Genomic DNA, 27,290 nt, shown 5'->3' on the forward strand with positions numbered 1-27,290 from the left:
AGCCTGATGCTGCTGTGATTGGCTTGTGCCCCCATCAATTCAGTCAATCGTGAAGCCAGTAGGCAAGCGCCGGGCCCTGTCTGTACCTTATCCCCTCTCACTTCTCCTCACCTTCATTTGAGGCTGGACAATCATCATCTGTGTGCTTGCAGATAGCCTCCCCTAGCACCAGGAGGTTCTGGTGAGCATTGGGGACCTGCATACATTATTATTGTGCCAAGTAGGCCACACTCGAGTTGCAAAGCTCGTGGGGCGCTGTTATTTCACCATATAGAGAGCTCCACTGCATCATCAAAATTGATCTCAATTTAATAAGAAACTATTGTGAGCGCGCTACTGCTTTATTCTTTTTTTCATCATTTGGGCCATATAATAATGTTAATCTACAACCTTAAAAATGGCCGCCTGAAAAATAAGCAGCTCATTCCTACCTGTTGCAGCATGATGCTGCTGTAATTATGTTTTTCACCCATCAATTCAGCCAATCAGGAAGCCGGCAGACAAACGCCCCCCCCCCCGACCAAGGCTCCTGTCTGTGCCTGTCCAGGCCTAAGAGGGCTCAGAGGGCCCCTCCTTTTTCCGCCTACTAAGCATGGAACATCTCCAAAGTGAACAGTCCATTACCACACGAACTTCGACCCATGCAACTCAATGTGCAATGAAAAGAATACCAGAGTGATGACTAAGTATCAGAAATGCCTCTCCACTAACCCCCAACAACTGCTGAATCAAGGTGTGCCTACACCACTCTGACTTCCTCTCCCTACCTAATCTCACTCATTCCTTCCTACATCATATTTTGCCCTCGAAAACTTGATGCCTGATATGTGTTTCTTGCCTAGCCAAAATGCTTCTTCAAATGCACTCTCCATCTGTGCTGCCAATTTTGTTTTATGTGTTTAGGGTGACTTGCATCAAAACTCAAATTTAGGTGACCTTACATCTGTGCTGCCAATTTTCTTTCATGTGTTTAGAGTGCCTTGCATCAAAACATTGAATTTAGGTGACATTACATCTATGCTGTCAATTTTGTTTTATTGGTTTAGAGTGCCTTGCATCAAAAATTGAATTTAGGTGTCCCAAATATGTTTTGTGTGCTTTGATTGCTACTCCAGTGCATCTGCTTTTGCTTGCCCTTGGCTACTAGGCCACCTGGTGAGTTTGTGATCGTGTTGTGCAGACTCCCACCTCTATCTCCTATTGTTAACTCTCCACCACCCCAATGGCACTCACCATCTCCCCTATCTACTCTAACTGCTATACTAGCACCTATACTCCCTTTCTCCCAAAGTCTGGAAGAAAAATGTAAAAATAATATATCTCCCACTAACCCTGGCCTACCTATTGCTGTTGGTACTCTTGTTCAGAAGAGAATTGCCATAGCATTTCGGTGCTGGACTGCCCATTTGAGCGGGACAAAGACTGAAATGCAACTGGATATGTCCCTTCTGTGAAAGGTATAGGGAGCTAAAGTGTGGCTGCGGACTCTGGAGTGGGTACCTTACCAAATAACCGGTCATTTAGCCGTGTTCGTTCTCGAAGAGGGGCGTTTATGACAATTATTTTATTACCTATCACAGACACTTATGTCAGTGCAACTTCCAGACAGATCTTTACTGATATCTTCTTCTCTAACCCCTCTCCAGATCTTTGAACTCCTCATCTCGTCTCTACTCTCTCTCCTCTTAAATCCTCACCCATTAATGGGGGCACTAAATGGGAAGTCCCATTGGTGGGCTTCGCATCATCCAGGTGCATCAGTAATGTCCATCACACTGGCACTATACTGGATCAGGGTCCTCAACCTAACCTCCTCCTCTTTGATTGGTGTCTGCCGTCTCTCATTATCTTCCTCCCCACTCCTGCTACTCCTTCTTCCGCTCCCTCTGTGCCCCTCTCTCCGACTGGTGTGCCAAACCCCTGTATCCCCTTCTCAGAAAACCTTCAAAATTGGAGATCTCTTGCATCTAGCCAAGCTTAATGCTCATTCTGCCATCAAACACTCTGCTGACATCTGCCTTTCTTGAAGACCTTGACATCGATATCCTTTCTCTCACCGAGGCGTTTTTCAAGGGCAGCTCAGTCACTATTTTTGGCTCCCTTCTCCCTGGCAGCTATAAGACCATCTCCTCTCTCCTCACTGCCACCACTAAACTCCTTTTCTTGGGCGTTTTTAACATCCACTTAATTTAACATCTGCTAAATCCCAACATTTGCAATCCGTATCACTTCCTCTTCTTGCACATCACGAGAATCATTTAGAGTGAAGAAGGAGCTTTCGGATCCAGTTTTTGCTCGGTCTGACCCGTTTCACTCCCAAGCAAACTGTGATGCTATTAGCTCCTGTGGTGCTATTAGCTCTACACAGCTCTACACAGTTCTGCCCTCAGACCCGTTTTAGTCGGAAAAGTTTTTCCTGTTTTGATCCCATCTCAGATGAGATAACATAGTTGGCCTTCCGTAAACTTAAATCTTCCTCCTCGTCGAACTTGATTCCTTTGAAGGTGCTGCAATCATTACCTCTAGATTTTATCCCACTGTTCACTGCAGCACTCCACATTCCTTTGAGAGTGGGATTATTTCAGCTCCTCTGAAACATGCAATTGTGGTTCCTTTACTTAATAAGCCTTTGCTGGATCCTCTGTCGCTGTAACGCTCACCTGACTCCCACGGAGGCGCTGGCCTGGTTCACGCTGCTGTGACCTCTTCTAAGGTAATGCGCAGGGTTCGGAAGACGGACTGGACCGGGCCCCAAAATCTGGCTTCTCTGGCTCGCAGAAGTATCCTTCTGTAGGCGTAAATGGGAGATTAACTGTCTGCGGGGTAATGCAGACACCCAAAGGAGTCCGAATGGAATGGAATTCTCCCATTCCAATTTGGGATAAGGCGTCTGCTTTGCCATTCTTGCAGCCAGGTCGATAGGTAATCACGAAATCAAATTCAGCGAAAAACAAAGCCCATCGGAGCTGCCGTGATGACTGAGCCTTGGTGGTTTTCAAATACTGTAAATTCCGGTGATCAGTGATCACTGTGATGGTATGTCGAGCGCCAAGCAGATAATGCCGCCAGGCTTTAAAAGCGGACTTAATGGCTAACAGTTCTTTGTCCGTGATTGCATAATTAACCTCGGTGCCGAGAATTTTCTGGACCAAAATGCTACGGGATGCAGTTGGTTGGTTTCGGGATCTCTTTGGGACAGGACAGCTCCCATGGCTAGGCTGGATGCGTCAGTCTTGACGACATAAGGGAGATCTGGACGCGGGTGTTTCAATATAGGTGCGGAGGTAAACTTAGCTTTTAAATCCTGAAAGGCCTGCTCGGCTTCTTCAGACCATTCAAAACGTTTATTTTTCCTCAAGAGTGCAGTAATGGGTTGTACCACGCGTGAAACTTCCGGGATAAACCTGCGATAGAAATTGGCAAAGCCGAGCATGCTTTGAACCCCTTTTACAGAGCTAGGTGATGGCCATTTGAGGATGGCATCCACTTTTCTTGAGTCCATTCGGACTCCTTTGGGTGTCAGGATGAAACCTAGAAACTCGACTTCTGTGGTATGGAAAATACATTTCACCAATTTAGCAAATAGTTTGTGTTGGCGCAGTTTTTCAAGTACTGCCCTGACGTGTTTTCTGTGATCAGATTCCGAAGAGGAGTACACCAGAATGTCATCGATATATACGACAACACAAACATCGATGAGTTCCCGAAGGACATCATTCATGAAGTATTGGAAGGCAGCCGGCGCGTTACACAATCCGAAAGGCATCACCTGGTACTCGAATAATCCGTATTTAGTACGGAAGGCAGTTTTCCATTCGTCGCCTTCTTTAACTCGTACCAGATGATAAGCCCCCCGGAGATCTAACTTGGTGTATATGCAAGCGTCCTTCACCTGGTCAAGGAGTTCAGGGATCAGAGGCAGAGGATAACGGTTTTTAACCGTTAACTGGTTCAATGCGCGGTAATCGATACAAGTTCTAAGGTCGCCTTCTTTTTTGGACACGAAGAACAAAGCTGAGGATCCCGGGGACTTTGACGGGCGAATAAAACCATTAGCTAGGTATTGATCCAAATATTGTCTCAAATGCAGATTCTCAGGTTCGGTAAGGGCATAAATCCTGCTACAAGGGAGTTGTGCACCGGGCACCAGATCGATTTGGCAATCGTACGATCTGTGAGGAGGTAACGTGTTGGCCTGTTCCTTTTGGAAGACGTCCTGAAAGTCTTGGTATTCCGGAGGTAGTTGCATGGAGGCAGAGGTTACAGATGCTAGATTAATCTTCAGGTTTTCTGGGTAGCAGGTTTGTGTACAATCCGGGAAGGTTATTCTCTTAGCTCGCCAATCAATTCGAGGATTATGTGTCTCTAACCAAGGGATTCCAAGAATAACCTCGAACTGTGGAGCCTTGATTACATCAAACACAACACCCTCCCGATGGCCGTCGGGACCAATAAGAGTCACCTCAGTAGTGGAATGTGTTACCGGTCCAGAGGCAATTTCAGTTCCATCGACTGTGGTGATGACATCTTTGCTGGTTTTAGGACGGAGAGGGAGGTTAATCCTAGAGACCAATTCAGGATCCACATAGTTTCCAATAGCCCCACTATCGATGTATGCCTTTATTGCATGCAACCGCTTAGGCTGTTCTGGATCTACGAGAACCATTGGCACAATGAAATGCAAGGTCTGAGAGTTCGTTTTCAAGCTCGGCAAGCGGACCCCTACACTTTTCGGGCAGAGTCGTTTCCCGAAACAGAGTCTTCATGGTTTTTATCAGCGGCTCCTACCGCCTTTCGGGGCGGTTTAGCCGGGCAATCTCGTAGAAAGTGTCCAGAATTCCCACAATAAAGACATAATTTCAACTGCCGCCTCCTTTCACGTTCCTTTTGAGTTAAGGGTCCTTTAACCCCTCCAATCTGCATAGGCTCAGAGACATCAACTCCCTTAGGATTAGCATGGGTCTTGACCAACACCCGGGTCTCAAACCTGGACCGATCTGCTTTTCTGTTTTGAAGTCTGTGATCCAATTGGACCACTAAGTCTATATACCCTGTGCATTCTTGGGGCGGATTTACAACTTGGGCCAAGACATCTTTAAGTTCTCCGCCTAGGCCTCGATAAAACAACATGACTCTTTTATCCTCTGGCCATCCTGTTTCCACAATTAGTCTATTAAAGGTTGCAATATAGGATAGGAGGTCCTGATTGCCCTGTCGCAGGGATAGAAATTCGTCATCCAGAGCCGGCTCCTGAGAGTGTCGAGCAAATAACCTTTCCATGCTTGCTTGAAACCTTTGAAAATCACGGAGAATCGGGTCATCTTGAGTAACCCGTGGAACTGACCAATCGGCAGCGCAGCCGCTGAGATATGACAATACAAAGGCTACCTTGGTCTGATCATTAGGGAAGGCCCCAGGTCTGCCTATGAAGTGCAAACGACACTGATTCATGAATACGGCAAATCGTTTGGAGTCCCCAGCAAAGCGTTCGGGTGGGGCCAGCGGCATGTTTCCAGGTAGATTAATCTGCACAGGGTTACTGAAAACCACAGGAGCGGGGTTCCCTCCGGAACCTTGCAAAAGCTGTCTGGCCAGGTCATCAGTTCTTTCCTTTGATATTATTAATTCCCTCCTGAGGGCATTAGTCTCTTGACGAGCAGCATGTACTTTGGCCCGTAATTCCCCCAATAATTGGGCCAACTGATCAGTCTCAGAACTTTCCATAGCGCCTGGGTGGGAATTTGTAGGAAGGCTACGCGTTCTGTAACGCTCACCTGACTCCCACAGAGGCGCTGGCCTGGTTCGCGCTGCTGTGACCTCTTCTAAGGTGATGCGCAGGGTTCGGAAGACGGACTGGACCGGGCCTCCAAATCTGGCTTGTCTGGCTCGCAGAAGTATCCTTTTGTAGGCGAAAATAGGGGATTAACTGTCTGCGGGGTAATGCAATCAGCCTCCCACTTTCCTCTCTCACCCTCCTCGAAACCCTTCTGTGATTCCTCGTACCGTCTCACCTTAGGGTCTGGAAAGACGAGCTCTCCATCCTGCTTCTAATGCAGGGGCGCGTTGGTATCCAGTTACTTCACTGGATTTTCGGATTGGTGAGAACCAAACTTGCTTGGCTTTCAGGTAAGTTTTTTGATAAGAGGTTCCCCTTGTGTCCATGCATTAATGTAATAATGCTAGTGTCTTTTTCCCCATAGGGGCTGGGGTACGGAATTCCGGGGAACAGGCACCAACCCGAGATGAGAGGTGAAATCCTTGTAGAAATCAGGTAAGTCTTTAATGAGCGTTTTTTTGGTAATGTCTTTTCATTCGCTCATTAACGCTGATGTCTCTTTTTCCCCTTAGGGGCCGGGGTCCGGAAATGCCAGGATGCGGCGCGGACCCGAAATGAAGAGGGAATGAATCAACAGGTAAGTCTTAACATGGAGATTTAGCTTTCCTTATTCCCTTCTCTCTCTCACCTTTTGTTCTGGTCTTTTTCTCCCTAGGCGCTGGGACGTGACTGCGAATCCGGATAATCACTGCTAAACATGGAGGCGCCCTGTAAAGGTGAGTGGAATGCGGCGCTGCAGCGATCGACGCGATGAGCTTTTAAATAAAAGTCTTCCTTTTCAGGATTGTCAGCAAGATGTCTCCGGGATGCGGATTTAGCAGGTAAGGACTCTTCCTTCTTCTGTTCTCTTCTTCTCTTCCTTTGCAGGTGATCCAGGATGCTGGCAGGCGTGGCAGAAGTCAGGATGCAGGAGCAGACACGGTGAGCGTCCAGCTGCTAGATGCAGAACAACGTGAAGCACGTGTGGCTGTTCGGGTGGGGTTTAAATAGCCTTGGAAGAAGTTCCAGGTATGTATCCTTCCTCCAATCAGTTATGTATCCTTCCCCGACCACGCCCGGATGGTAAATTAGTCCAACAGGTAAAGTAGTTCCTTTCAGGCCTCAAGGAGGTCAGGATCCTGCAGCATGGTCTGCATCAGGTAAGTGCACCCAAGCACTTCCATAATGAGCCTGGCACCTATGGCGCCAGGACACTGTCCAAAGGGCCCCTATATGGGTTTGCTGGGTCCTTCCTTGGGGACTGGATGTCCGCTTTCGGGGATGCAGGGCTTGAACCGGCTCCCCGGGAGTGGGCATCATGACAGCCGCCTGCTAAATACCGCCCAGTTTTCCTCCTCCCGTTATGATGAAACTGGTGGAAGCTATTGTCACTCCTCAGATTTCCATGTTTCTGGAGAGTTACGAGAGGTTGCACCCTTTTCAGTTTGGTTTCAGGCCAGTTAGGAGTACGGAATCAGTCATGGTCTCCATCCTCGATGATTTTACTTTGGCCCAGGACTGCGGGAGATTGGAGTTCTGATTCTCCTCGACCTATCCACTGCGTTTGATACTATGGACCACACCATCGTTCTCGAGCGTCTGGATCAGGCAGGAGTCTCAGGCCTAGTTTTGGCTTGGTTTTCTTCCTGCCTGAGTCACCGTGTGCAGACTATGGGCCTCATTCCAAGTATGGAGGTAGCCAAATCGACCTTGGAGGGCCCGGTATTTCCCCATTCAAGGAACCGGGACCCGGTACATCCCCATTCCCATTTAAGCCCCCATAGGGCTCAATGGGAATAGGGAGGATGCTAACAACGGGCCCGTTAATGATGGACCCATTTTTAGGATCCTGGTCTGCTTACGGGACCCGCTAAGGACGCCTGGTTTTACCAGGCATCCTTAGCGGGTCCCGTGAGCAGATCTCGTAATGAGTCGGCAGGGCTTCAATGGCCCCGGAAGCTCTACCGGCGCCGTTAACCCCCTACCACCTGGGTCGTAATGAGGCCCTATGTCGCTCTCAGGCTTTTTTGCTCCGCCTATGCACATTTTGTGTGGGGTACCACAGGGCTCTTGATTCTCTGGCTACTTTAATTGAGTCATTGGGTGTTTGTTTCTATACTTACGCCGATGACACTCAATTGATTTTTAAATTGATCATCTTAGTGTTTGATCCTCCTGCTAAGCTTAGATTCTGCCTTAGTGAGATTGACCACTGGATGTCGCAGAACTGGTAGAAACTCAATGGCGACAAAACCAAGATTATGGTGATTGGCCCCCCGTAGTCACATGCTCTTTGGCAGTGTGTTGTTTATCCTGATGCATTGGGACCTTGCCCTTCTCCAAGCCTCTCAGTTAAGAGCCTTGGGGTGAAGCTGCTGCCTTCAGGCTCTAGAGAGGGACAGATTGCCTGTGCAGATCCGGACCTCCGTAGTTACGGCTTCCATTGCAGGTGCCTAGACTATTGTATTATGATTTATTTAGGCCAACCTGATTTCTTGGTTCATAGGCTTCATGTTATTCAAAATGCTGCTGCACTTCTGGCGCTGACTGACCCGTTTCGGTCTTCGGCCTCGCAACTATTGGCCAAACTTCATTGGCTCCCAGTTAAGAGTTGCATTAAGCTTAAGATATTGTGTATGGTTCATTGTGCTGTTGCTCATTGTGGGCCCTCTTTTTTACAATCTAAATTGATCCCCTATCGGCCTGTGAGATCACTACAATCCACGTCGGCCAACTCAATGGAAGTCCCTCGGTTTTGCAGAGCTTGTGTTGGAGGGCGTTCTTTCTCGGTGCTCACCCCAGTTCTGTGGATTGCTCTCCCAAGCACTTTAAGGGAGATCCCCAACCATCTTTGGTTTAGCAGAGCACTCAAGACTTTTTTGTTTTGATTTAGGTGGGCCCTGTGTCTCCTAGCTTTGTAGTGCTAATACTCTTTCCCTCCTACTGGTTTAGCTGGCGCCTAGATGCCTTTTGGCTGTGGTTTCGCATTCTATAAATCACTTTACATTACATTACCGCGACTCCTCAATCACGGCTTCAACTCTCTTCCATGACCTCTGAACCTCAATCTACCTCTCCATTCTCCCTTCTGGCCCTACCCAATCAGCTGTACACACTCTTGATGCCTTCATCCACACCAATCGTTCACTCTCCCCCCACTGACCACCCCACTCTCCTGGTCAGACCACTCTCTCCTCTACTCTCACCTGGATCCTCTCGGTTCTCTGACCGCACCTCCCTCAGCAATGCCAACCTCGTTCACACACATCAGTCCGATGAAGCAAATTGCAATTGTTGCCTTTGCATCTACCTTCATCCCCCCTTCGGCCCCACTACAGACTCTAAATCTGACTCTGCTCTCAGTAACCTCCATCTTGCCATTACCAACACTCTAGACATTCTTGCCCCAGTCAAGAGGATCTGCCTGAAACATGCCTCTAAGCTTAACACGACTTCGAACTTGCAACCCTGAAATGAAAGTGCAGATGTGCGGAACGGAAGTGGCAAACCTCAGGCTCACCCTCTGGCAAACTGGCCTGTCACCTACTCCAAAGGCATTACAGACTCTCCATCCGCACCAAGAGAAGGGCCCACATCCACGCCTGTGTCTCTAGTGCATCCAATAACACGGCTGAACTCTTTAAAATCTGCAGGGAACTAGCCAACACCCCCACAGTCTCCTCCTCACCTCTTCTAACCCAGGACTTCTGCAACACACTAGCCACACACTTCACTGCGAAAACTCAGGACATCCTGAGCACCCTCTCGTCATACTCCCGCTCTCCTTCACCCACCCCTTGCTTCCTATGGCCTCCAATCCTCTGTCTGCCTCTCTCTCCTCCTTCTCTCCTATCACACCTGATGAGGTTACCAGAGTTGTACACTCCATGAACGTCTCTTCCAAACAGGTTTCCCCCTGATCCTCCAGAACCATTAAGGACAATATTGGCTCCCATGCCCCTGCACTCGCTGATTTATGCAACCACTCTTTTGCTATTTGATCTTTCCCATCCTCCCTCAAGCACTCTCTTGTGTACCCCCTCCTGAATAAACGTTCTGCAATCCCGTCCTGTCCAGCCAAATACTGCCCCATGTCTATCACCACCTTCCTTGGGAACTCCTGGAGAAGCTGGTTTTCCATTAGAAAAAAAGGGGCTCCTGGTTGCGGCCCTGCTCTATCCAGGTGGGTTAACATTTGAACAGATGATTGAACAGGGTCACTAAACCCAATGCGTACACTTCAATTTTTAACACATCAAAGACTGGTTAGTTTTACTTCTTCAGAGAAATTTAATACACAACATAAATTGCATCCAACTTAAAACATATTTCCAGGACACTCGTCAATTCACAGAAAGTATCTACATAAGATACATTAGTTCTCACCCAAGACAAATACCTTGGACCACGATACAATACAGATACTTACCCTTCAACCTTTGAAGGAGAACATGGGGACAAATGTACAAAAACATTAAAATGTGCTTAATTACACAATTCCTCAGCATTGTATAAATTTAAACACTGGGACAAGGAGTCAAATAGTCAACACAATTGTGTTTCCGCCATTTAAAGCTGTACTACGTGGCTGCTGTTGTGTCAGCCTTCATCAGGACGGGCCAAATTATGGTGGGAGGGTCCTGTGATCTCTGTCAAGAGATGGACAGAGACGTGTGTCAGAAGTGTATGTCGGGTTATCGAAAGAACATTATTTTAATGATTAATGGCAACAAATGCATTGCTAAATGTGGAAAATCTAACAGTTGAGATCACGCCACAATCTTACCGTGTTCAACAAGCTGGAGTCACAGCGTAGATTTAAGACGTCTGGACTGCAAAATAGTCCGGGGATGGTAACTAACAATCATCTGATGATGCGTATCAAAAGAATCTGTCAATATAGGCCAATATTTGTGTCAAATTATTGGTCATTAGAGTATATTGGTAGCCCCCTGTGTATAAATGGACAGATTGACCATCTTACCCTCTCATTGGTTTTGAGGACTCCGTCGGGACAGATCCTGGATATCTGTGCATCCGCGGGTAGCATAAGGCACTGTTAAATGCGCACAGAGAGATGACTCCATTAATGACCTCTTAAGGTTCTAAACATTTTTTTTAAACGAACGGGCCAAATTGGACATGTTCAATATGTTGCACTTGTAAACTCTAAACAGTGGTGGTCCGGTGTGGTGTGTACACCTGCCATGGAATGGCATCGCTTGGTCGCCCATGAGAAAGTAATAGAAACGGGCACTGTTACACGATCGTGCTCTAATAACAACATGTGTGAGCCTGAATTGGGATTCTTACCTAGTTTCTGTCTGTTTCAGTTCCTCTCAAAGATACGGCGCTGCAAGGCCCCCGGCTGCCTGCTGTGGAACGCTGTGTACACATTGTCATGGCCACCGCTGCTTTATGTAGCAGCGGCCATCTTGTCTGCTGCCAATGTGGCAGTGTGTGATATATAATGCCAGAAAAATTGCAGTCCATGTAATATTGAGGGCACGTAGGTCTGAATTAATTAATTTAGGTATGTGTAGCCATCAAATCAGTAATTACTGCATCTGTATATCACATGTGTGCGCTATACTGCGGCGCTGCGTGTAGGATATGCTGCATTTGATTAGGATTAAATCCCCAAAGGCTAGTCACCGTAGTTACTAATTATAGTCAAGGATATTACAGAAACCAAATCTCCACTCCTGTTGTGAGTGTAACGAAGGGCGAGTAAGGCTGCTAGCTCGAGGTTCACAAGTGATTTGACGTAAAGGAAACATCTCGCCTGTGAAATACATTGGCTATCTCACATGAAGTGTGATACGGCAGTCAATGTTAGCTCAAAGTTTAGCATAAAAGTATTAGCTCACTGTTCGCTCAAAGTTTACCATGAAAGTGGTGATTGCATATGGAAACACCTCACTTTTTGACAGAAAAAGGGGGTCTGTCTCAATCCGCCTAGTGCAACAGTATAATTTGGTGGAGCTGCGCAGTACGCATCCAACAAGGGTCACTCTTTATCTGCCAGGTGCAGCATTGTCATTTAGCCAAGTCGGAGAATAAGCAGATAATGTGCAGTACGCATCCAGAGTATTGTGAATTTACAAAAAACTATTGCCTATATCCACAGTATTAATTCTAACAATCAGAATGCTTGCATATGGAAACGAGGGTCACTCTTTATCCGCCAGGTGCAGCATTGTCATTTAGCCAAGTCGGAGAATACCATAAAACAGACAATTCTTAAACAGTGCAACATTAAAACAGACTGAGCAGATTTCTTTGAACCTTCCAAGTCTTTTTCATTATGATTGCATTAACAAGACAGTGTTTGAGAGACAGTATTTACAAACATCATTTGGAAAACATTTCTTGACGAACATGATATTGTTTGAAAACACCACTTTATTGTTTGAAAATACACCACTATATTGTTTGAAAACACACACATAGGTGCACAGCATGCTCAGTTCCACAACACCAGTCTAGTGCCCCCTGGTCAACTCGAGAAACATGGCCACTACGGCACGTTTGCATTTTTTGTGTTTTGTGCTCAATTCTAGGATATTGCATGGGAGATGTGCACCCCGTATACCCAGACGTGGTTATCTTTGTATATACCACAAGTCATTTCTATCAGTCTGTCTTCTGTAGTCACACAAAACCAAGACAAAGGATATCTGGCCCCAGGAAGAACTGCAGAGCTAAGTTCTCATGGAGTGTTTCCATTCCACTGTAACATTAAGTCCTTCTTTCACAGTGTTGAGCCTGTGAACCCATTTTTGTTTGTGCTGGGCACTCTCCAACCCCTCCTTAATTAGGGCCAAGGGACCTCTAACTTGATGACCATAGAGAAGTTCAAAGGGAGCAAATCCAATCCCCTCCTGAGGGACTTCTCTATAAGAAAATAGAAGGCATGGCAATAGAAGGCTTCCCCTTTTCCTCTTTCTTCTTAAGAATTGCAGTAAGTAAGTCCTGTGGACTGGGAGTTATAGTTTCCTCTATAATCTCTTCTTGAGAGCCCCTTAAGGTATTCTCTCTGGCATTCCTAGTCTGTTCCTGTTTCCTTTTGCAGGGAGGCCTGGGGTGCTTGATACAACTCCAAGAGTTTTTAAGTGATTCCCCAACAGGACTTTCCCGGGTACTTCACTCTGCACACTTACTGGTATCTTGGCAGTCATGTCATTGCACTGGATGAGAACTGGTAACTGTGGAAGCATTTGGACAGGGCCTCCAGCAAGATTAGTTAGGAATTTGGGTGCCTTAGCAACATCCTCAACATTGAAAAATGATTCATCAACTATAGTTATGCTGGCCCCAGTGTCTCTGATGGCAGGGGTCTCCTGACCATTCACAAGAACACTATATTTGTAATACTCTTTAGTTATTGTCTGGAATAGAATTATAGACATCTAAGTTCTATTGTTCCCACAGACCCATGGATACTAAAGAAACACTGGCTGAGACTTTCATGGGTTCCTCAGCCAGTAAGTGAACATTTCCATTTGCCATTGGTACTTCATCCTCTCAGGAGAAGGCTAAGGAGACAGTGTGGATCCCTGAAGGTTTACCCTTACATCTGGGATCCCCTTTCACACGTTCAGTTGACCCAAAAGCATAACATTTTCCAAATGTCTTTATGAATGGGGGTTTGTTCTGAACTCTTCTGGTTTGGCACCAGGAGGTACACTAGCCTGATTCGGTTTCCCTAGTGGCTTACCCTTGTTATGCTTGGGGCCCTCTTTTGGATTGGAAGTATTAGAATTATCTTTGTTGTATTTCTTGTGCTGCTTTCCCTCCTCCTTCTTCTGCGTTAGCCAGAATCCTCGTGAACAGCCCTGTTGGAAACCCACAAGTCAGAAGCCCTTGCTAACTTCTTTGGATCAATTTCCTTAGAGTCAGTCAAGTGCTGTCAAAGCTCAGGAGAGCAGGCATCATAAATAGACTCCAACATAAACAGATTTCTCATACATTCATACGTGTTAACTCTGTAACCCTTAACACATCCATCTAGGTTTTTCAAACAGTCACCCAGGTAGCCCAAGGGGTATGATGATGCTTTTTGAGGGTTCTAAACCTCTTAAGATACTGAGAAGGGGCCTTCCCAAATCTAGCTATCAAAGCTAGCTTCACAGTTTCGTACTCCTTTCTGTCTCTATCCCCAACTCCATTACCACATCAATTGCAACAGGGTGTGGCCTAGAAAAAAAGCCAAGGAATCAACTGATTCCCTGTAATGTCTTGAACCCCATGGTTATATTCAAAAGCAGCCAACCAATCCAAAATATAAAAATATAAAGCTTAACCTCATACATATTTGTTTATTTATTTATTCAGATTTGTTGAGTGCGCAGCAGCCCGGGGGCATTGTGGCGCTTGTTACAAACAGAAAGCTTAGTTACAGGCAAGGACAGATGACAAGTTCAGTTCCATGTATACAGTTTTGCATAGAATATTTTACACGGGTAATAACATGCAGGGGTTAGATAAAAAGGGAGGTTCTTTTTTTTTTTTTTACTTACTGCATATTTGGGCATGCGAGGCCTCTTAGGACTGGAAGTCCTAGAGAACTCTGGGAGAGAACCAGTTTCAAGAGACAACTTTTTCATTTCAAGTGCATGATTCAACTCCATTTCTCTCAGTCTAAGATCTTGATGTTTGCTTTCTGTGTGCTTGGATTCTTTTAAATTCTAACTCAAATCTAATTTTTTCTAAAGAGACAAATTCAGGACTTAATTTTGGACCTGATGTGGTCCCTGTGGTCAAAGGTTGAGGCCTCTGAGCAGGTAGAGGTAAGACAGGGCCTTCATGCATCATCTAACTCATCCACAATATTGGAGCTGGGCTCTGACACATTATCATCTTCATCAACATTTTCAACATTTGCTGCAGGGGTGGGGGTTTCAGACCCACTCCTCAGAATTTGGTATTCTAACAACTTTTCTATCAATTCAACCTTTTTGCCTTTTACAGTGAGATTCCTAGCTTTACACATATCTCTCAATTGATCAACTGTTGAAGTGACTAGGGTCTCCTGTCTGTAGCTTTCCATATCAGTTGTGATAAAACAATTGCTTCTCTAGTGTTGCTTAGCCTTGTGAGGATTATTTGAACAAAGGTAATAGTAGCACTCTTAATGTAACAAGTATACTTTATCCTCACTGCTGTACACCAGTGTTAGGCAGAATCATGTGCAGCACCCTTTGGGAACACTAAACACACTTAAGACTACAACGGTAAGCACAATTTCACCTTTGGTACAAGCCTCTACTACACAGTAAAGTGGTAGCGATGGCTGAGCAGCCAGACCTATCTCAAGAGTAAAGTGAGCAGTAGAACAAGTTACAAAAAAACCCCAATAATTACAGTGATTCAAACAAACACTTACACAAGGTTTCTTCGTAAAAGAATATACATTTATTTACACAGTCAGTTTGAAAACATTACAATAGCAAGAGCAGCTCAAAATCATACACTAATAAACCACAATTACACAACCGCTAAGTAAATGAACAAGTTCAGCTTCCCTGAAGTGGGAGCAAAATGGCACTTCAGATACTTTAAAAAGGGGTAAAAAGACAAGGCTATAAGAATAGACAGCACAAATAACTGCATAGGCAGTGCAAAGGGTTTCAGTTAACTACAACCAGAAATTCAGTTCATAGGCCTAGGCCAAAATCAATGGTTCAGAGTCTTTGTATAGGATAGCACAGTTCTGGTAGTAAATGGTTAAATCGTTGCCACAGAGTTTAGAAGAATTTGGCTAGGCGAAAAGTTTGACGAATGTTTAGGGAAGGACAAGCCTTCCAAGTTGAGAAAGTTTCCACGAACTTTCGCGATGGGCGAAAAGATTTCCGGACCGCGTTTGCACAGTACCTTTGTATTGAAGAAGAGCTGTAGTTGAGGCAGTTGTTCCTGGCAGTTCGAGCAGATCTTGCTGTTCCTGAGCTTCAGTCATGGGGACAAGAATGAGGACATCGGGAGGTTCCTGCACTGCCCAGGGATGAGTCCAAAAGCTTTAGCAAGACAGCATTTAAGGTGGTAGTGCCTTAAAGTCCACAAGCTGGTTTCCTTCCCTCTGGCTATCCGGTTTTAACCAGCACTCTGATGAAAATTCAACCAGATGGGGAGGTGTCTAGGTGACTTGCGAGTTGGTTGTTCCCACCAAACTCAAGGGAGAAGTTAACCTTGAAGGCTTCTCCGTCGATGGAGTTTCAGGCAATTCAGACCTGCAGCAGGGCTTCACCGGTCATCCAGTTGCATCAGTCCTCTTCCTTCAGCTTGTCTTCGGTTCTTTCATTCCAGTGGCCGACTCTGCTTTCCAAATCCCAGAGACCTGCTTTTAAACAGTTTCCCCCATTCATCCCAGCCTGGCTGTCACTCACACAGTAAGGTGGCTGTTCTTGCTGGACAGCCAGCCGGCTAATCTCGCCAGAGTGCATTCAGGTCTCCTACGAGACTAAGCACAGGGAGTTTCAGGCACCTCTCTCACATGCTGTCCACCCGAGACACTCACGCACCAGAGGAGGGCTTCAGCACTGAAGCCCGCCAAAGGCCAACGTACAAAGGGACCATAGGGACCTCTAGCATACTAATCAACTACTGCTATTCCATGTGCCCATAATTGCTGTTTGCTACCCCAGAGAGACACAAGTGCTTTTTGTTGTCATGTGCTGATATAATTGGTCACTACTGTTCGGTAGCACACTCAAATTGACTATTGCTCCCCCATGTCAATCTAGCTCTCTTCCATTTAATTAGCTCTAAAGATATGCCTTAGCAACCTACCTACTGTTGCCTCACATATCCATGCCAACTAGCTGCTGCACCCCTCGAAATACTAGTACATGACCTCACAACCCAGAGTATCCATGGCACGCCTACAGTATACCATCATCGCAATATCCTTATACCTCCATCATATCAACACCATCATCATACCCCTCCAAATAGCAAAGATGCAGTTCCCAACTACATCTCCACCAACCCCTAACACACCTTATTGCACCCCTGGCTCACCACCTCTTTCTGAACTCAACCTCATACCCACGCCTGCCACAGAAACTCCTTCTTAGGATATAGCACCCCTCATCACTTTACAGGCAAATTCATCTACAGAGCCCTTACAACAGCACAACCTAACATGCTCACTAACAGTCACAAGAACCCAGACACAGCCCATCATGACAAGCCGAACATTCTTCCAGACACTCCTCTACCCACCATCATCAAACTAAAGTGTGCACTCATTAATGCCAGATCACTCGTAGCGCACGCACTCGAGATAGCAGACCTCATTCTAGCCAATAATCTTGACCTACTAGCAGTCACTGAAACCTGGCTACAACCAGCAGCAGGACCTGCCCTCATGCTTGCCGTCCCAAACCACTACACCATAATCAAAGCTGACAGAACTTCCGGCAAAGGTGGAGGAATTGCCTTAATCTTTTTAACCCATCTATGCCTAAGAGAATTCACCTCTCTACTGTTCCCATCCGGTGAACTGCTATCCATAAAATAGCCACTCCCCGCCCAAAGCACACTCCTGATCCACCTGATCTATAGACCACCAAGACCCACTTCCACATTTGAAGAAGACATCTCTGATCTACTTTCATACAACACCAAACCTACCTCTAAAATCTTACTAATAGGAGACCTAAACTTAGGGTACAATGACCCCTCAGATCCGCACGCCTAATCTGTAGAACAATCCCTCCTTGAGCTAGGCTTCAAACAACATTTGTTAGGACCTACCCATTGCAAAAGCAGAACCCTCGGCTGAGTCGCTAACCTAAACTACAATCTTAACCTACTTTCAAACAATCCATGTGCTTGGTCTGACCACCACATCATCCACTTTGAGTTAGACTCCCCCACTCATGCTCCCACTGCGACTGCTCAAGTTCCCCCACCATCGATGAGGAACAACAAGTCCATAACCATGGAAACCATCTGCCCCCTCATCCAACCCATCATCAACCCTTCGCACACCACTGAACTAGATCCAGAAGCTCTAGTTAACATGTTCAACAAAAATCTACTATTAGCACTAGACCAAATCGCCCCCATCAAAACGAGAAAAGCTAAACAACCTAACCACCTCAACAATTGGTTCACCCCAGAACTAAAAGCTCTGAGGAAATCTAAAAGATCGGCTGAAGCCATCTGGCAAAAAAAAAACATCACCCCAAAACAAAGATCTTTTCAAGATAGCTGCCACCACCTACAAAAAAGCCACTATCAAAACCAAAAGTGACACTTTCAACAATAGAATACAAAATTCTAAATCTTAATGTGAAAGAACTTTTCACCATCCTCAGGGAATTGGAATCACCCATACCCCCCAATCTATGTGTGATAAAGACGGTAAATGGTGCGCTAAGATCCAAAAGGCACTTTTAGACAAAATAGCCTTTCTACAAACCAAAAATGGGGCCAAAAGACTCCTCCTAGCGATCAAAGACACAAATAACCCTAACCAAACCCATCAACCACCTCCCAACAACTCTGATCTTTTTGAATTAACCCCGGTCACCATTACACAGGTTGAATCAATAATTGCTAGCCTTAAACCATCAAAATGTCATGGAGTCATCTGCCCTGCCTCCAACATCAAAGAAGGAGCCAAAGACTTTGCACCTTCATCACCACTCTCATTAACACCTCTTTTGCCTCATGCTCGGCACCCAAGAATCTCAAAGACGCTTGGGTCAAACCACTTCTCAAAAAACCCACGGTAGACCCAAGCACACCGACTAACTACCGTCCCATCACCACCGTCCCGTTTCTGCTAAAAATCCTTGATAAAGCAGCTTATGTCCAAATCCAGAACCACCTCGAAACGCACAATCTTCTTGTCCTCCGCCAATCAGGCTTCAGACCTAGACACGGCACTGAGACAGCCCTTCTAGATATGAAGGTCCAAATGGATGAGGCAAAAGATAAAGGCCATCCCTCCCTCCTCTTGCTCCTAGATCTCTCAGCAGCCTTTGATTTGGTCGACCATAACATCCTTACCTCACACCTAACCACCTCTGCCTCCTTCTCACCTAATTCACCTAAATGGATCCAATCCGTCCTGTCCGAAGGATCCATGAGAGTTTTCTCAGACAAGGCCTCAGCAGACCCATCACCGATCACATACGGAGTTCCCCAAGGCTCCTGCGTCCCCCCCACCCTTTACAACATCTTTACTAAGATGTTTTGACCTCCTGGATGACATGAAAGTCCTATACACTAACTACGCTGATGATACGCAAATTCTCATCACGCTTTCTGGCTCATATGATAAGGACTCAGATCATCCTAATGAAATTTATAGCAAGATTCAAGACTGGATGGCGAAGGATGGGCATTGTCTAAACGATGACTAACTGAGCCTCTACTCATTGGCACCAGACAACGTCTCAACAAACTCAACCCAAAATACAACTCATTCAATATTATCATTATTATTTATTAATGTGATACAGTTTTATATAAAACGTAAAAAACTTTACACATAATTACATCATACAATTAGAAAATAAAAAATATAATCGATATTCAAGATATATAGAACCATTATAACATAATGACATCACATCAGATCAATCAAGACAAAACAAATAGAATCAAATCCTTGGTAGAACAAATAGATAAGCATATACATATATATTTTCATTCAATAGAAAGAGAGAGGAAGCACCCTCATATTCATAATACAGATGTAGCTAATGACCTTCCACACATTTCCCATCCGTTTGCTAAAGAAAAGAGCCTCTATACACCAAGAGGGCCACCCTTGTACTTGTTTTCATATAGGTGGAAGCTTCACACCATACCTGAAAAAGTGCTAGATGCAGTTTGGGGTTTAGGGTGTTAACACACTGATTCCAAAAATCTGCCTGTTCCATGAATTCAGTATCATGGACAAACTCACCAGGATATTTCATGCGCTTAACTTTTATCCTGCGACATTTTGTTAGAACATAACAAGCTGTCTCCGGCTCAGTAGGAAGTTCACATATCCTGCAATATCTTTCTGCTACATCCAAACCCATCTCCGGACCACGGGCTGCCAGAACGGGTAAATGATTGAAGCATAAGAGTAGAATAAAACGCCTCAATTGTTCCGATGAGCAGAGATTTAAGTATGGTTGCGCCTTCATATAAGTATAGAGTACATACGTAATGAAACTATAACTTTTGAGGCATTTGAGATGGATGAAATTACTCTGCCAGTCCTACAGATTTAAGCGTCTGCGCATGCTGGTGAACAGGCGCTCATTTTCCCTGCCCCACTCAGGTGACCAGCTAATTTCTTAGGTATTAATCTGTGTTTCTAGTTTTACCTGTCTACCCGCCACTATATACTCTTGAATGGTCATGAGGAGCCTGTTTGTAGGTTTGTTGTTAAGCCTGATGTAAAATTCCATCCTTTTTCTTACAACCATAGCCTTGAGGGAGGAGATACCTAACTCCAGCCTGATCATGGCCATGGGGATACATTGAGGAAGGCCGAGAATTTTTCTCCAGACCTTACCCTCCACAAGTTGTAACCATCCTAGATTCATATTGATAAGGGGGTCTAAACCATACGTGACCATAGGAGCCAGACATTGAATATACAATTGGTGTGCTGCCCAAATTGAGAAACCACACTGTTCACGCGTGAATTTATATATTAATGCTGTGAGTTGGGCAGCTTTTGTTCTGCGCTCCTGGATACATGTGAGGTAATTTCCTTTATGGTCAAATTCAACACCTAAGTATTTGTACGTGAGAGTATATTCGATTTCGATCAGACCCACAATCATGCGAGGCCTAGCTACTCTACCTGCAGTATTTAATAGCAGGTTGGTTTTACTGTGGTTAATGACTAGTGTATTAGTCTCAGCATATCACCATAACTGGTTTGCGGATCTTAGGATCCCACTAAAGGTATGATCCAGGATCACTAAGTCGTCCGCGTAAGCCAGTATAGGACAGTGGCAGGTGCCTACCTTAGGGGGGCAGTTGTTAATCCCTCAGAGGCATTCAGGTACATTGGACACAAACAAGTTGTAAAGGGTGGGAGCCGTCACACACCCCTCCTTTACCCCTCTCATCAGAGGGATGGGTTTGGTCACGGCACCTTGATTGTCAAGCCTTACTTGTACAGTGTTGTTGGTGTGTAGAAGCTCAAGATATTATAGCAAAGATTCAAGGCAGCCCAATTTCCTCAGTTTGTTCCATAGGAAGGAACGATTTACCAAGTCAAAGGCTGCCCTGAAATCTATATAAAGTGCATATAACGGAGGGTTAGCATGAACCAGAGCCTCACTTCTCAGTGCATTCATAACAAACAGATTATGGGTGGTAGAATAGCCAGCTCTGAAACCGCTTTGGAATTAGTCTAATATGCCTGCACCCTCAATCCATTTTTGTAGTTCAGTGAGAATGAGAGCAGCAAACATCTTCCCAGAACAGTCCAGCATAGATAACAGCCGATATTTCTCTGGTTCGGTTCTGTTACCTTTTTGAAAACTGGTATAATGATGGCAGCCTGCCAGGATGTAGGAATACGACCCTCATACAATATTTTATCAAACAAAATTTTAAGAAGACAAGCCCAGAAAGGGGTGTTATTTCTCATCACCACATTGGAGAGGCCATTGGGCCCTGGGGCTCGTGAAGTGTTTAATTCTTTGATTCTGCCTTGTAGCTCCTCAATAGAAACATCAAAGGGGGGCAGTAGGGGTTTAGAAAAAATGGGGATGTAGGTCTTATTACTAATCCCCACATTCTGCTTTTTCAAATAGGCAATCCATTCGGCACTACCTATGGGGTTCACCATATAAGAGGTCTTCTTCCCTTTAGCCTCTCCTAGTACAGACCAAATTTTACGGGTGTTCTTACTACATAAAGTTCTAACTGTATGCCGCCATCTCGCCAGACCCTATGTCTTTTGTGTATTTTTAGAAATATTTGATAGGTAGCCTTCAACTTTCTTGTTTTAATGGCTATGACATCTCTGGAGTGTAAACCCTTTCTGACAAATCGAATGTCACCTCTAAGCTTACGCTTCCTGTCTCTGATTGCACGGTCATAGATTGCCTCTTGCAGCACCTTCCCCACCAATAACTGCACTTTACAGGAACCGTGCAAACCAGAGAAATTACTAATCCATCTCTCAATTTGTTTGGGTGTCATCTGATTAAACAAATTTGACTGTTCAACCCCCCAATCACAGGATGCCCTAGAGGCCTTCAGAACATTTTTCACCGGCCAGGAGATGCGATTTAATGAGTGGTTAATAGTGATATCACCCAAGTTGGCTACACCCACCCTAGGGGTGCAAGACCCCAGACTCATTATCAAGGGATCATGATCACTCCATTCACTTTCCCTAACCACCATATCTTTGACAATAGTTGCAATCTCAGCACTGGTAAAGATATAATTGAGGGTACTCCCAGACCTCCCCTTCTTCCAAGTATGCTTGCCAGGCCTATCACTTCTTGTTCGCCCATTAATTTTTTCCAGGTCCCAGCATTCAAAGAAGCCCCTCCAGCACTCCCCCTCACTATCGGTGGATGCCCGTTTCCAGAGGCTGTTATTATATAGGTGACGGTTATTACTGGTGCTACCCCTACAATTAATCCGGCAATTTAAATCCCCAGCCACAATAACAAAATATTTCTCATTGGTTAGCTTCCAATTACTCAGGAGATCATGCAGGGCATCTGGAATATGATCTTTGTGCTTTGCTCCCGGGGGGTTATATATATTTATTAGCAGCATTTCTTCCCATACAACTTTTATCCTCAGGGACAAAACAGCAGCACACATATAGTTGTTCTCCACTGAGATCATTTTACTTAGGATCTTATTCTACACCCCAATAGCTAAGCCCCCATAGGGACGTCCCTGCACTCCTTTCTTGGCCAGGGTGTGGTAAATAGAGTAACCATCTATGGCCGTGGGGTGCAACAGCCAGGTTTCTTGTAGTAAAATAATGGGATAATTGTTAATGAGTGCCAGGGAGCCCTTATCAGTAAGAAAATGTTGGTGGCCATGAGTATTCCAGCTTAACAAAGAATAATCTCATGGTTGTATTAAGACCATAGGTAGCGAGTCAGCCAACCATTTCAGAGTGTTCTGAATGTCCGCAATCTGGACTTTCTTTCCCGATGGTTGGGCAGGTCTGCCACCCTTGTTCTTGGATGCTCCATAATCAGCACTTAGAAGGGAGGCATCTTCCTTCTCTTTACTGGCATCAACCTCTATACCAACCTGCATAAGACATTTCTTATGAGTTCAGATCAATTGGGCCGATGCCATAACACAACAATGAAGGGCTGTGACATTGGGATTACGCACTCTGAGTGGTTCCACAAAAGAAAAATCTTCTGTGCGTGTAACACATAATTGTGGAATCAGATGTAATTTAGTCAGGACCTCAGATGTTGTCAGCCACTTGTCCCTTTTCTTCTGATTTAAGTTTTTAATAATGCAGATTTTACTTGCGTTGGGATCTTCAATTTCCGTTGCCTCCAGGGTATCTCGATGCTCCTCTTCCTCAGCACTCACGTCCCCACATGGAGTTGAATATTTAGTAGATTCATCAACCATGCTGGCCGAGAGCTCGGATTCCGGATCTTCCATGATCGTACTAGTAGCTTCCTGCGTTATATCTGGAATAATCCAGCTTGTTAGAGTCCCTGACCCCTTCTTTGTGCGCTTCTTTGTTTTCCGGCCCCTTTTTTTTGCCTTTTTAGATCGAGCGGCCGGAACATTAGTGGCTGGTAAGGGGGAGGCAATTTCAACCGCCACATTTTTAGTAGCCTCCCATCTTAGTTGCCGGCGCTGTTTTTTAGTCAAAGGTGCTTTCACGCCGGCCTCCTCAGGTTCCTCCAAGTTACCTGTTTCCAGCGGGCCCGCAACTTCCCGGTCCCCCTTTGGGGCTGACGGTATTCACGGCACTTGGTCCATGTCATCAATAGTGTTGGGGAGCCCTAGCTGGATTATAGAGTTAGTATGAAGCCTCCCACACAGTTTTAATAAAGTTTTCAACGCAAATTGAACAGATGCCATGGAAGCTTGCAATTCAGTAATTTCTATATTATTTAAACCATTTGTATCCCCATTCCCACCCCTATCGGTATGTTCCAGTTCTTCAGGATCAATATAGAGATTTGGAGAAGCCGATAATCGCCCTGCCGTCGGTAACACGGGTGAAATAGGGGTAGGGTGAATAGGGTGGATGCTAGACAGGTTTGAGGTTGAATTACCTGTTTGTTTAGGACTAAGTGGCTCCCTGGACATCTGATGATCATTCTGGGCAGCATTCAAAACTTGTGCTTCAACCACTATTGGGCTATTCTTTCGTGGCGTAAGAGGCCTATTTAAAGTTGCCATCGATTTTTGAATTGATAGGCACAAGTCGAGAAGTGAGTTATTGTCAATGTCGTTAAAATTGATGGATTCAAGGGCATCGCTTTTATTGTGTGGGGGTGGGAGTGAAAGATTACCATCTTCAGGTGCTGATTTATCCATAAGAGGAGTCACTTTGGGGATATTTTTCCCAAACATGGCCGGAATAGTGCCTTTCTCTAATGCACCTCCCGTCCCTTTTGAAGTGTCACTGTTTGTGGCTTTAGGAGGTAGTTTAGCCCTTTTCCAGAATTACCTTTGCGCAAGTCATACCGGGATTTCATAGGCTTCGTTTTAGTCATTTTACTAGATCAGCACCGTAACACGCTGATCCTGTGTAGAAGCGGTGAACTGTGACAATGTTATGTACTACAAACTAATATGCTGTCTCACCTGTGTGAGTGAAGGCGCCCACTCAATGCATTTAGCAGTTTCCACTGGTACACAAAGCGTCCGGAAGGGATCAAAGAGGGAAAAACCTCTGCAGTCTCCCGTCCGATGGTCGCGCCACTAGCGCAGAACAGCCGCACAACAGTCAGCGCCCTTTACCCCGACAGGCTTAACGCCGCAAGGGCGGCTCGCGGCTCAATAAGAGTTCAAAAGATGTCACATGATCAGTCACGTGTCGTCGCTTAACTCCGCCTCCTCCAGGAAGCAACAACGTCTCAGGAAGAGCTACTTTCAGCTCACAGTGGTGTAGAAGTGGGTTAAGGCAGGTAAGCGTTCCTTCACCAAAGCGAGCCTTCAATGCACAGTTAATCCTTTCAAACTCATTCAATATAGATGGAAACCTCATCAAGGTCGCCAAAAATGCCAAAGCACTGGGTGTCTACCTTGATTCGACCCTGACACCGTTGAGACAGGTTAATGCCACTGTATCCGCCTCAGCCTACACAACTAAACTAATTACGACCTGTAGACCCTTCCTATCTACTCAAAGCTGTATTACTTTAGCAATAGCATTGATACTATCCAAGCTTGACTACTGCAAATCCCTTTATGTAGGGACTAGCAAGCAAAACGTACACAAACTCCAGATTGCACAAAACAACACTCTTAGAGCAGCCCTCAAAATCCCACGCAATGACCACATATCCCAGGAACGACAGACCGCCAACTGGCTCCCAGTAAAAGACAGAGGGCCTCATTCCGAGTATGGTGGTAGCCATGGAGCAATTAGCTCCATGGTTGCCTCCCATACCGGTACCGCCTCCGGCTTGGTGCAATGGGGACTTACCGGTCCATTCCGAGCTTGGAGGGACCAGTAAGTCCCCATTGACAAAACCATTCCCCATTCCCATTTCAGCCCCCATAGGGATCAAGGGGATTGGGGAAGGAGCAAATAATGGTACCGCAATTTGCAGTACCGTTATTAGCTCCAAAGTCCCTTAACGGGTCCCGTCCATAACGCCTGGTCAGACCAGGCGTTAAAGGAGGGACCCGCTAAGGGACCTCGGAATAGGGCGCAAAGGGTTTACCGGCACCAGTGTCCTTACCGGTGCCGGTAATCCCTTTGCGCCAAACTCGGAATGAGGCCCAGATTCACCTTCAGCCCCCTCATGATCAGTCACAAATGCCTCAACAGCGCCGCTCTAAAATACCTTGTCAACAAATTCTGCACCAGGACATCCTCTAGACCCACCAGAGCCAATTACGCTCACTGCCTCATCATCCCCAAATACAAACTCCAAAAATCAGGCGGTAACAGTTTCCCAGTCCTAGCGGCTAAAACTTGGAACACTATGCCCCCAGCACTAAGAAACAAACAATCTTTCCTCGCCTTCCATTTCAAAGTCAAAGCATGGCTCTTCTCCACTATACCTCAACACCCACTATTCAGCAAGCTCCGGGACAAAATCAGCTTCACTGCCCATCTCAACCCTTTCTATCTGTAAATATCTGTACTTTTGTGTACATTATTATTGCTTATGCTTTCTCTAATGTTCCCACTGTTTTAATATTATAACTGTTCCTATCATCTTGATATTCGCATGTATGTAATTTTTGCACACTAAACATGCCTGTAAATTCTTGTATTTATTGTAAATGTACATGTATGTAACCGTCCATACAACTAAGCGCCAGGCTACCCCAGGGTTCAGTGTGCCATATAAGCAAATAAAACAAAACAAACAAACAAACAAAACCTGATTTGCCGCAGAGACAAACACAAGAAGGACCTTCCCTAAAAGAAATGGCGAAAAAAGTTGACCAAAGTCTGTTTTTACAGATAGGTCTGTGGCGCCATATTGAACAACATGGCTGACCCTATTTTTAGCTACCGTTGTTCGCGGTCAGGAAACATCATGGTAGTTTGATCTAAAACACTGCCACCAGCCATTTAAAGTAGGAAAGTGTAACATTTGACTGTTACATGAGTGTTTTGACTCAGGGGAAGCTAGGCAACCCCTCCAACACTCTATTGGAAGATAGTGTGTGCTGGGTCAGTAAATTTAAAGAGACTAGTAAAGTCAATTTACCTGTACATGCTATCGGAGACGGTAATCAGTCAGTCCCAGAGAAGGTATTTAAACCTTTGGAAGTCTGAAAGACATCCCTGTGTCACTGCACTGAAGGTGCTGTCTGACACATAGAAAAAGATGATGCCTTTGGAGTTGTCTTAAAATTCCATAACCAAAGAACACAAAAGTAAAACACACATCAAAATACATGAAAGAGTGGGAAACAAGGCTGACACTCTTTCCAGGTAAACAAATCCAATCCTAGAAATCCAGCAAAGTTGCTGGGGGTCTCAAAAAGGTAAGGGAATAAGCACATTTTGAGAATTCTTCCTAACACAGTTCGTGTGGTGCTTGAGTTCCGAGAAGATTTTGTACTCAAAGATCTTCTTTGTTTCGGTAAAATTACAGGCTAGACACTGTCTACATTTGAAATTTCCCTTGACTGGTGGTAGGTCCCACAGTGTATCCGATGTCCCGGATGGTTCTATATATGTGTGCACCAGGGATTCCTTCAGATTCTGGGGTTTTTAAAGGCGAAAAATTGTTTTTTTGCAAGGCTTCCCATGTTCTTAATCATATGCCAGTGTTTTTTCACTTTGCTTTTTATCAGACTA

The sequence above is a fragment of the Ambystoma mexicanum genome, chromosome 9 (assembly GCF_040938575.1).
Source record: "Ambystoma mexicanum isolate Mex_15411 chromosome 9, UKY_AmexF1_1, whole genome shotgun sequence".
Lineage (NCBI taxonomy): Eukaryota > Metazoa > Chordata > Amphibia > Caudata > Ambystomatidae > Ambystoma > Ambystoma mexicanum.